The following is a 12,366-nucleotide window of genomic DNA, read 5'->3' as shown; positions in this document are numbered from 1 at the left end:
AAATTCCAAGGTGGAATCGCGCAAGGAGGGGAACTATGCTCTTGTAGAGCCCAATCACAAGGAGTTTTCCATCTATGATCTTCTGATTCTGGAATGTTGGCGTAGGAATATTCTGCTCCCTTTTCTTCAGGGATGCCTACCACGGTTTCATTTGTGCGTAGACTTTGAAGAGGACACTTCTGGTGCATAAACTCAATCAAAAGCCCCTGGGTTTGGTGAGCGAGGTATTCAGTCCCAGTGCAGCCTAAGAGTCGTTGGATGGGGCCAGAGGGGGGAAGAGGAAAATTGGGAGGAGGGAGAGGAGAAGGGGAGGAGGACGAGGATGAGAGGAGGAGGAGAAGGAGAAAGAGGAAAGAAGGAGGAGGAGAAGAAAAGGAAGAGGAGGAGGAGAAGAAGAGGAGGAGGAAGAGGGGGAGGAGGAGGAGGGAAGTGGACTGGGTGTGGACAACAGGCTTTACATTGACTGAAGAGATCAGTGCTGCGGAGAGTTTCTGCTTCCACCAACTGCAGAGCAGCCCTGCCACTGGTTCCCTGGCCCTTCAGTCAACTCTACAGATCACTTTAGCCCAGATAAGGACTTCCAATGCAGCTGGCCACCTCTCCTAGCTTCAGGGCCCCAATTTTTCCAGACAGGACCCTGGCTCATGCTGGAGTGAGCTGAAAAGCAGGTGAGAAATTGGGGTCTTCTCTCACCCCAGAATGAGCCTGTTGCTGCCTTCAAGAGAAAGGCTCTTCTGGCAGCTTCTACCTGGGCCAAATTTCCACCTCCGCTAGCCTTCCCTGGCCCAATAGGATTGCTGCTTCCCAGTGGGAATCCCAGATTCAGGATGGAACTGTGTTAACAGAAGCCAATCAGGAAGAATCCCAGGTTCCTCACCAAATTCCAGCCACATGAACAAATGCCACAGTAGTCACTGCTGCTGCTTGGTAACATTTCATGCTGGACCATAAAATTATACTATGCCAGACACTATCCCTACACTGTATTGAAATAACATTTACACCCTTTGGAGTTTAAGGGTAGAAAATAAAGCCCAGAAAACACACTAATCAAAATTACTCCAAATATGGAAGTATGATAGTAAATAATGACACCGAAAGAGTGCATAGCCGGTAACCTCTCTACTGATACAGATTAGATGCCTTGTTTTATTTTTGTTTTTGTTTCTGTTTTGTGGTGCTCAGATTTTCATTTTGGGTCAAGAAAATGTGGTGCAAATTCAGAATCAAATGATTCCCAATTTGGTTTGATCGCAAAATTGAAATTTTGTGGATACCAAATACAGGAGCAGATTATATTTCTGAAATTAATTTTAAAAGCCTACCTCTAAATGAATTGTGCATACCATAGGAGCAGTATCTTTTCTGGGTTGTAACATCTGTACATTGACTAACCCAGCGTGTACATACAAATACTTAAAAGTCTGGTTTTTTTCAATGTTGCTTTTCAGTGCATATTTTGGAGAATCGATTAATTGGAGATTCATTGTTGAAATTTCAAAACTCATGCCCTTGGAAGCCCTGTCCAATGGACTTTCCTTTCCATTTCATTCATTCAGTCAAATGTATTTATTGAGCACTTACTGTATGCAGAGCACTGTACTTAGTGCTTGGGAGAGTACAATATAATAAAAACCAGTCACATCCCCTGCCCACAACAAACTTGCAGTCGAGGGGGGGAGACAGGCATTAATATAAAGAAATAAAGTACATATATGTCTTTTTCAAAGAAATGATGACCACTGATTTGGGTCTAAGGTCAATCGATCAATCAATCAATTGTATTTATTGAGCACTTCGTGTGTGCAGAGCACTGTACTAAGCGCTTGGGAGAGTATAATGTAACGATGCAGCAGAGTTGGCAGACAGGTTCCCTGCCCACAAGGAGCTTATAGTCTAGAGGCCATTGGTGGAGTCTCCTATACTGGGGGGCATGGGTTGGTCTATCCCACTTTCCTGCATGCCAGACTCCAGCCACACCCACACTGAGCTCTTGTTGTCTGGTCCAGAGCCCACACATCATATAAACCTTCACTATTGCTTTCAGGATCAGGTTAATAATAATAATAATAATAATGATAATAACAATGATGGCATTTATTAAGCACTTACTATGTGTAAAGCACTGTTCTAAGCGCTGGGGAGGTTACAAGGTGATCAGGTTGTCCCACAAGGGGCTCACAGTCTTAATCCCCATTTTCCAGATGAGGGAACTGAGACATAGAGAATTGAAGTGACTTGCCCAAAGTCACACAGCTGACAAAAGGCAGAGGTAGGATTAGAATCCATGACCTCTGACACCCATGCTCTTTCCACTGAGCTACGCTGCTTCTCTCCCAAGACCCATGGGACATACAGGGCCTTTCCCTTTCATTCATTCAATCATATTTATTGAGCACTTACTGTGTGCAGAGCTCCATACTAAGTGGTTGGGAGAGTACAGTACACCAATACACAGACACATTCCCTGCCCACCATGACCTTACAGTCTAGTTTACAGTCTTCTGAAGCAGCGTGTCTTTAGTGGCTGGAGCACGGGCCTGGGAATCAGAAGGTTATGGGTTCTAATCCCAGCTCTGACTCATCAATCAATCAATCAATCAATCAATCGTATTTATTGAGCGCTTACTGTGTGCAGAGCACTGTACTAAGCACTTGGGAAAGTACAAGTTGGCAACATATAGAGACAGTCCCTACCCAACAGTGGGCTCACAGTCTAAAAGGGGGAGACAGAGAACAAAACCAAACACACTAACAAAATAAAATAAATAGAATAGATATGCACAAATAAAATAAATAAATAAATAGAGTAATAAATATGTACAATATTTGTACTCATATTTGTACAAATATGTACTCATGTCTGCTGTGTGACCTTGGGCAAGTCTCTTCACTTCTCTGGGCCTCGGTTACCTCATCTGGAAAATGGGGATTAAGAGTGGGAGCCCTATGTGGGACTGGGTCTGTGTCCAACTGACTAACTTGGATCTACCCCAGTGCTTAGAACAGTACTTGACACATAGTAAGCTCTTAACGATAATAAATAAGCTCTTATTATTATTATATTCTTTGTCCCTCCACCTTGCTGGCTAACAGAGAAGCAAAGGAGCAGCGTAGAGTAGAGAAGCAGTGTGGCTCGTTGGAAAGAGCCCGGGCTTTGGAGTCAGAGGTCATGGGTTCCAACCCTGGCTCTGCCAATTGTCAGCTGTGTGACTTTGGGCAAGTCACTTCACTTCTCTGTGCCTCAGTTCCCTCATCTGTAAAATGGGGATTAAGACTGTAAGCCTCCCGTGGGACAACTTGATCACCCTGTAACCTCCCCAGTGCTTAGAACAGTGCTTTGAACCTAGTAAGCGCTTAATAAATGCCATCATTATTATTATTATCAAGAGACAGTCTCACAGGCAGTGACCCAAAGCCCAGAAGCCACAGCAGTCATGGTGGTGGGTAAACTCAAAACCAGCTCCTAGAACAAACAATGAAGCTGCCGCAGCTGCCATCCCTGCCATTGCTTCTGGACTGAAACTGATCCCGGCTTCCCAGGACTTCTAGGGTATGTTTGATGGCCACGCAAAGACAAGGAGAGACCACCCAAGGTAGCTGCAGTATATCAACAGGAACCAGGGGCCGTGTCGGTATCGCTTTTATGGCCGAACTACCACTCGATTGTAAGCTCCGTGAAGGCAGGGATGGTGTTTTCTAACTCCATAATTCTCTCCCAAATGCATAGTGCAGGGCTCTACACAGAGTAAGCACTCAATCCATTCCACTGACTAATCAATCGCTTAATTGATGAGCCAAGAATGTGTGGGGCAACCTCGTTTCTTCCACTAATATGACAGAATGGGGACCATTCTTGGTTCACAGTTCCTGGTTCTGGTCTACTTCAAGAAATAAAGTGCCAGTTTAATGGCAGTCTGTTGCAGGGCAAATTCTCAGGTATTGAAATTTCAAGGTCTTCCAAGTGCATACGCGGTATTAATTATAGGCAGCCAAATCAATATTTTTTATGTTATCTTTTTAAAACAAAAGTGTTGTCTACTAATGGATTTTTTTGGCAGTTAAAGATTGGTGGCACAGTAAGGCAGCTATAAGCTAGTGTTACCCACGAAGGTTCATATCCATTACAAATATGTTTCAACTGAGGGGTAGTTTGTAACCACACAAGGCATTAAGACAGATATGTTGTGCTAATACATTTAGAGGGATTTCCTGCAACCTCTGTATCAGAAAAGAAGCATTTTTGCACTGTGTGCCTTAAACCCATTGTAAACATTAATATGGAATACATAACACTTTTTCTTAGAAATGTTTACATTTATAATTAAAATCTAGTAATTTATAAAATATTTATATAATAAAAGTCCCTGAATGAGATATGAGTCCGTTGGCTTTTCTCTTTAAAAAAAAAATCTGACATGCTCTTTCAGTTTACTTGAAAACCATGGATAATAATAATAATAATGGTGGTATTTGTTAAGCGTTCACTGTGTGCAAAGCACTGTTCTAAGCACTGGGGGGGATACAAGGTGATCAATCAATCAATCAATTGTATTTATTGAGCGCTTACTATGTGCAGAGCACTGTACTAAGCGCTTGGGAAGTACAAATTGGCAACACATAGAGACAGTCCCTACCCAACAGTGGGCTCACAGTCTAAAAGGGGGAGACAGAGAACAGAACCAAACATACCAACAAAATAAAATAAATAGGATAAAAATGTACAAGTAAAATAAATAAATAAATAGAGTAATAAATATGTACAACCATATATACATATATACAGGTGCTGTGGGGAAGGGAAGGAGGTAAGATGGGGGGGGGGGGGGGAGGTGATTAGGTTGTCCCACAAGGGGCTCACAGTCTTAATCCCCGATCCTGTGAGGAAATTTCGGAATCATGAAATCCTTACATCATTGCCAAAACTGTTTATCATTGGCACATTAGGTACAAATACCAAGCTGCTGACAACTCTACTGAGGTTATGTGTTGGAAACACATGACTATCTACATTCCAAAGAAGATCACACACAAGCTTATCACTTTTAGAATGGAGTGTATAACACTATTCTAAAAATAGTGCCACATATTTTCCCTCTAATGAGCATATTCAGACCCAGCTTAGGGCCTGGGGCAGATAAAACCAAGAGCAGACGGTATAGACAGTCAAAGGGGAGTAGAGGTTAATCTTTTTTTTTTAATGGCATTTATTAAGTGCTTACTATGTGCAAGACACTGTTCTAAATGCTGGGGAGGTTACAAGGTAATCAGGTTGTCCCACGTGGGGCTCACAGTCTTCATCCCCATTTTACAGATGAGGGAACTGAGGCACGGAGAAGTTAAGCGATTTGCCCAAAGTCACACAGCTGACAAGTGGCGGGGCCAGGATTTGAACCTATGACCTCTGACTCCAAAGCCCGGGCTCTTTCCACTGAGCCACGCTGCCCTCCTGAGAAACAGCATAGCCTAGTGTCTACAGCATGGCCCTGGGAGTCAGAAGGACCCGAGTTCTAATCCTGCCTCTGCCACCTGTCTGTTGGGTAGCTTTGGGCAAGTCATGTCTCTTCTCTGTGCCTCAGTTCCCTCATCTGTAAAATGGGAGTAAAGAGCGTGAGCCCCCTGTGGGACAGGGACTGTGTCCAATCCGATTTGCACGTATCTACCTCAGCATTTAGGACAGTGCCGGGCACATTCATTCCTTCAATTGTATTTATTGAGTGCTTTCTGCCTGCAGAACACTGTACGAAGCACTTGGAAAGTACAATTCGGCAACTAATAGAGAGAATCCCTACCCTACAACGGGCTCATAGTAAGTGCTTAAGAAGTGCAATTATTATAATTCCAGGAGGCATTAGTGGTAGGGGTAGTTAGTGTTCCTACTGAGGCCTAGAGGTCCTGCTGAACATCTAGTATGCTCTATAGACATAGGAAGGAGCATACTGTACTGAGTGTTAAGAGCCCAGGACAAAGAGACCCAACCCCACCACTTCTAGCCTCAGTTCTGCCACTTACTTGCTGTGTGGCCTTGGACAAGTCACTCCCCTTCTCTCTGTCTTAGTTTCCTGATCTGCAAAATGTGCATTGGATAGCTGCCCTTCCTCCTTCTTTGATCAATCAATCAATCGTATTTATTTATTTATTGATTGATTTAGCGATTTGTTGATTTATTTTACAATTGATTGATTTATTGAGTGCTTACTGTGTGCAGAGCACTGTACTAAGCGCTTGAGAAGTACAAGTTTGCAACATATAGAGACAGTCCCTACCCAACAGTGGGCTGTGAGCCCCTTATGGGTGAGGGAGTGTGTCTCATCTCATTCCCCTGAATTTAGCTCAATGTTTAACATCGTCCTTGGCCCATAATAATAATAATGATGAAATTTATTAAGCGCTTACTATGTGCAAAGCACTGTTCCAAGCACTGGGTAGGTTACAAGGTGATCAGATTGTCCCATGGGGGGCTCACAGTCTTAATCCCCAATTTATAGATGAGGTAACTGAGGCACAGAGAAGATAAGTGACTGGCCCAAAGTCACACAGCTGACACGTGGCTGAGCCGGGATTTGAATCCATGAACTCTGACTCCAAAGCCCATGCTCTTTCCATGGAGCCAGGCTGCTTCTCATGTTTAATAATGTTAAACATTACTTAAACATACTTAAATGCTAAGTAATTATCAATCAGAAGATGGATTCAGGAAGAGAGACTGGAGGAATGGGGGAGATGTTGTTGATGATGATGATTAGTAATAACAATAATAATTGTGGTATTTGTTAAGTGCTTGCTGTAGGATGAGCACTTTTCTAAGAACTGGGGTTGGTACATAGCAATCAGTTTGGACACAGACCCTGTCCCGTGTGAGACTCACAGTCTTTGTTCATTGAAGAAAGGAGAGGAAAATCTGTTGGGAGCTATAGGTAGGAGAATTGTGGTGAGGTGGGTGGGGAATGTATCTGTTTATTGTTGTATTGTGCCCTCCCAAGCGCTTAGTACAGTGCTCTGCACACAGTGCTCAATAAATGTAATTGAATGAATGAATCAATCAATAAATCACTCTGACACTTGTCTGATATGTGACCTTGGACAAGTCACTTCAGTTCTCTGTGCCTCAGTTCCCTCATTGGTAAAATGGGGATCGAGATCGTGAGCCTCATGTGGGACCAACCCAATTTGCTCGTATCCACCCCAGGGCTTAGTACAGTGCCTGGCACATAGTAAGTATATATATGTATATATGTTTGTACGTATTTATTACTGTATTTTATTTGTACCTATTGATTCTATTTATTTTACTTTGTTAATGTGTTTTGTTTTGTTGTCTGTCTCCCCCTTCTAGACTGTGAGCCCGCTGTTGGGTAGGGACCATCTCTATATGTTGCCAACCTGGACTTCCCAAGCGCTTAGTACAGTGCTCTGCACACAGTAAGCGCTCAATAAATACGATTGAATGAATGAATGAAAAGTGCTTAACATATATCATAATAATTATTATTATTGAGTGGCTGGCTATGTGCAGAATATTGTACTAAGTGCTTAGGTGAGAACAGTAGAGTTGGTAGACATGCTCCCTGCCCTCTAGGACCTTCCTGTCTACTGAGGAATTTACAATCTAGTCTTATTATTATAGTAACTGTGATATTACCCTCCTCCATAGGTGATATTCTGTAGGTAGGGCTATAGAATGGGGGTTCAGAAATCTGGGCTGGATATTTTAGCTAGGTCATGATATCAGCCAAACATACCTCAGAATAATTCATTCATTCATTCATTCAATCATATTTATTGAGCACTTGCTGCGTGCAGAACACTGTACTAAGCACTTGGTAAGTATGATTCAGCAACTGAGACAATCCCTGCCCACAACGGGCTCACAGTCTAGAAGCGGGGAGACAGACATCAAAACAAGTAAACAGGCATCAGTAGCATCATTATGAATAAATAGAATTATAGCTATGTACACATCATTAATAAAAAATAAAATTATAATTATAAATATGTACATCTAGTCACAAGTGCTGTGGGGCAGGGAGGGTGGTAGAGCAGAGGGAGGGAGTTGGGGCAATGGGGAGGGGAGGGGGAGCAGAGGAAGAGGAGTCTTAGTCTGGGAAGGCCTACTGGAGGAGGTGAGCTCTCAGTAGGGCTTTGAAGGGGTGAAGAGGTCTAGTTTGACAGGTTGGAGAAGGGAGGGCATTCCAGGCCAGAAGTAAGACATGGACCAGGGGTCGTTGGTGGGACAGGCAAGAACGAGGCCCAGTGAGGAGGTTATTCATTCATTCAATTGTATTTATTGAGTGCTTACTGTGTGCAGAGGTTAGTGGCAGAGGAGTGGAGTGTGTGGGCTGGGATGTAGAAGGAGAGAAGGGAGGTGAGGTAGGAGAGGGTGAGGTGATTGAGAGCTTTGAAGTCAATAGTCAGGAGTTTTTTGTGAAACTGTGATATTTGTTAAGCTCTTACTCTGTGCCGAATACCGTAGGAAGCACTGGGATAAGACAAACAAAAGCTCTGTTCCACATAGGGCTCACAGCTTAAGTAGAAGGAGGAAGAGCGTGGCCTAGTAGAAAGAGCACTGGAGTTGGAAGATCTGAGTCCTAATTTTGCCTCCGCCACTTGCCTGCTGGGTGACTTTGGGCAAGTCACTGAACTTCTCTGTGCCCAAGTTACGTCATCTGTAAAATGGGGATTCAATCCTTGTTCTCCCTCATGCTTACTCCACGCGCCCCATGTGGACCTGAATATCTTGTGCCTACTACAGGGCTTGGCACATAGTAGTTGCTTAATGCATAATACAGTTATGAACAATTACTATTAAGAGCCCCCCTCTCCGGATCGCACCTGGAGAGTTTCCAGTACTCTATCAGTTTCGGCCAAGAGAGGGAGAGTCAAGCAGAGGCCTACCCATTCCATTCCTAGCTTGGACAGTGGCTAGCGAGTGGAAGGCAATCTGCTACGAGTCAAAACTCACCCATTCTGGGCAGCAGAGGCACGGGAGAGAGTCTAGGGAGGAGACTCGAGTGTACTGTGTGGAAGGTGGCAATGGTAAACCACCTCCAGATTTTTACCAAGAAAACTCTGTGGATACACTACCAGAACGATTGCAGATGGAGAGCAGGGCGTTCTGGAAGAAATGTGCTGTGGTTTCACTCGAGGAAACGACTCAACGGCATAAGACAAGACTATTAAGAGTAGGTATTTCTTTTCCATTTTACAGATGAGGAAATTGAGGCAGAGAGAAGTGACTTTCCCACAGTGGGACAAAGGGCAGAGCTAGAATTAGAATTCAGGTCATTCATTCATTCATCCATTCATTCATTCAATCGTATTTATTGAGCACTTACTGCGTGCAGAGCACTGTACTAAGCGCTTGGGAAGTACAAGTTGACAACATATAGAGACGGTCCCTACCCATTCACTACCTCTGGGTCCTGAATGCCCAATCCACATATAGGGTGGTAGAGAGATAGCTTTCGCAAGACAACATAGGCAGGAAGGGAGAATCACTGACATTTGATATTTGCCCCACCCAAACTCCCCAGCACTTATGTACAGATCTTTAAATTATGTATCATAAATTACAATTATTATTATGCGTATTATATTTATTGTATTACTTATTATTATACACTATTATTACTATTCACCTCTCCCTCTAGATTGTGCGCTCATTATGGGCAGGGAATGTGTCAGCTAATTCTGTTGTATCCGACTCTCCTAAGCATTTAGTACAGTACACATAGTAAGCACTCAATAAATACCATTGATTGAGTGGGAACAAGGAGCAGCAGTTTTCTGTGATGACTCTCTGACAGAATCACAAGGGAGACAAGAACAAGGTGAAGGGTAGGGAAGGGAAATCCTTTCCTGCCTTAGTCAAGAGATTGTGTATAAGAGACTGTGTAAATGGCCCAGTATGTGACAGCATTTTCTGTGGGAAAGGAATGTGCCTGTCATTTTGTTGTATTGTACTCTTCCAAGTGCTTACAGTTCCCTGCACATAGTAAGTGCTCAATAAATAATATGATCGATTGATTCGCGGACCAATTATCAGTTGTGCATATCTCTATGCCAGTCAGCCTCATTAGACTATAAGCTTCTTGTACGCAGGCAATGTGTCGCCTCATTATTTTGTAGTTTCTATGCATCTAGTCCCCTCTCAGGATGACACCTGGAGAGTTTCCAGTACTCAACCAGTCTCGACTACGGGAGAGAGTCAAGCAGAAATACACCCGTTCCATTCCCAGCCCGGGCAGTGGCTAGCGAGTGGAAGGCCATCTGCTACAAATCAAAACTCACCCGTGCAGGGCAGCGGCGGCCTGGGAGAGACTTGAGGGTGGAGACTCGAGTTGACTGCGTGGAAGGAGGCAACGGTAAACCACTTCCAAATTTTTACCAAGAAAACTCTGTGGACACACTACTAAAACGACGGCAGGTGGAGTGGGGGGTCCTGGGAGAGATGTGTCCATGGACACATGGGTCTGAGAGGACTAGTTAGCATAGTTTCCCTTCAAGGACTAGTTTCCCTTCAAGGCCCTACTGAAAGCTCACCTCCTCCGGGAGGCCTTCCCTGACTGAGCCCCTTCCTTCCTCTCCCCCTCGTCCCCCTCTCCATCCTCCCCATCTTACCTCCTTCCCTTCCCCACAGCACCTGTATATATGTTTATATGTTTGTACATATTTATTACTCTATTTATTTATTTTACTTGTACATATCTATTCTATTTTGTTAGTATGTTTGGTTTTGTTCTCTGTCTCCCCCTTTTAGACTGTGAGCCCACTGTTGGGTAGGGACTGTCTCTATATGTTGCCAATTTGTACTTCCCAAGCGCTTAGTACAGTGCTCTGCACACAGTAAGCGCTCAATAAATACGATTGATGATGATAACAGCGTGCTTCAGTGGAAAGAGCCCGGGCTTCGGAGTCAGAGATCGTGGGTTCTAATTGTCAGCTGTGTGGCTTTGGGCAAATTACTTAAGTCTCTGTGCCTCAGTGACCTCATCTGTAAAATGGGGCTTGAGACTGTGAGCCCCACGTGGGACAACCTGATTACCTTGTATCTCCCCCAGTGCTTAGAACAATGCTTGGCACATAGTAAGCGCTTAACAAATACCGTCATTTTTATTATTATTATTATGACAAGACAAGATGTGCCCCTCCTACAGTGCATTGCACTAAAAAAATAGTAAATCTACCGCTACTATTATCACCCTTTGTTCAAAGCAGTTGAAGTATGATTTTTATTGCATAATTCCACAAGCAAACCAGGTGTGATGGCTGAATAATTTTAAGAAACAACATGTGGAAGAGGAGCTGGCTTAGTGGAAAGAGCACAGGCTTGGGAGTCAGAGGTCATGGGTTCTAATCCTGACTCCGCCACTTATCGACTGTGTGACTTTGGGCAAGACATTTAACTTCTCCGTACCTCAGTCACCTCATCTGTAAAATGGGGATTAAGACTGTGAGACCCACGTGGAGCAACCTGTATCTACCCCAGCGATTAGAAAGTGCTTGGCACATAGTAAGCGCTTAGCGAATAACATCATTATCTTCTAGACTGTGAGCCCGTTGGGTAGGGACTGTCTCTGTTGCCGAATTGTACTTTCCAAGTGCTTAGTACAGTGTTCTGCACACAGTAAGTGCTCAATAAATACGATTGAATGAATGAAGTTACTGAAAGAAAGTAGGTGATTTCAAGTTGTGTGATTTTATACCTCATTGCTGTTGTTCTTCTGGGTGATAACAGGATGGTTGAGTTAAATCTGGTCAGTGCCTCCACTTTGAAAAAATGCATTGGGAAAAAAAGCAGAATTGCCCAGTGGATAGAGCATGGGCTTGGGAATTAGAAGGACCTGAATTCTAAGCCTAGCTCTGCCACAATCTCACCGTGGTTAGGGAATGTGTTTATTGTTATATTTTACTCTCCCAAACACTTAGTACAGTGCTATGAACACAGTAAGTGCTCAATAAACATGATTGACTGACTGACCAACTGCTGTGTGATCTTGGGTAAGTCACTTCACTACTCTTTGCCTAAGTTACTTCATCTATAAATGGGGATTTAAGTCTGTGAGCCCCATGTGGGACATGGACTGTGTCCAACCTGATTAGCTTGTATCTACCCCAGTGCTTTGTATGGTGCTTGGCATATAGTAAGCATCTAAAAAATAGCATTTAAAAAAAAAAGAAAAAAAAAGATTACAGTTTGGTGTAGGTTTCACAAAAGGAAAGTGTTTACTTGCTGTCAGTGTTCCCTGGACAGGCTCAAAGCTCAGAGGTTTGTTATCAAGCAAGAAGTTAGGTCATATGCCTAGGAGCAAAGAAAGATAATAATAATAATAATAATAATAATAATTGGGGTGTCTGTTAAGCACT

The 12,366-nt window shown here is 43.4% G+C and overlaps 1 non-coding gene across 1 annotated transcript; it reads left to right on the top strand.

Moving 5' to 3' along the window:
• Window positions 1-8,814: 8,814 nt before the first annotated feature.
• LOC119924707 lies at window positions 8,815-8,952 on the top strand. Its single transcript, XR_005449403.1, has one exon. It is a non-coding gene; the product is annotated as a small nucleolar RNA SNORA7 (small nucleolar RNA).
• The last annotated feature ends 3,414 nt before the right edge of the window (window positions 8,953-12,366 follow it).

This window comes from Tachyglossus aculeatus, chromosome 2 (assembly GCF_015852505.1).
Source record: "Tachyglossus aculeatus isolate mTacAcu1 chromosome 2, mTacAcu1.pri, whole genome shotgun sequence".
Taxonomy (NCBI): Eukaryota; Metazoa; Chordata; class Mammalia; order Monotremata; family Tachyglossidae; genus Tachyglossus; species Tachyglossus aculeatus.
Note: the sequence above shows the minus strand (reverse complement) of the source record. Positions and strands in the feature narration are given on the sequence as shown.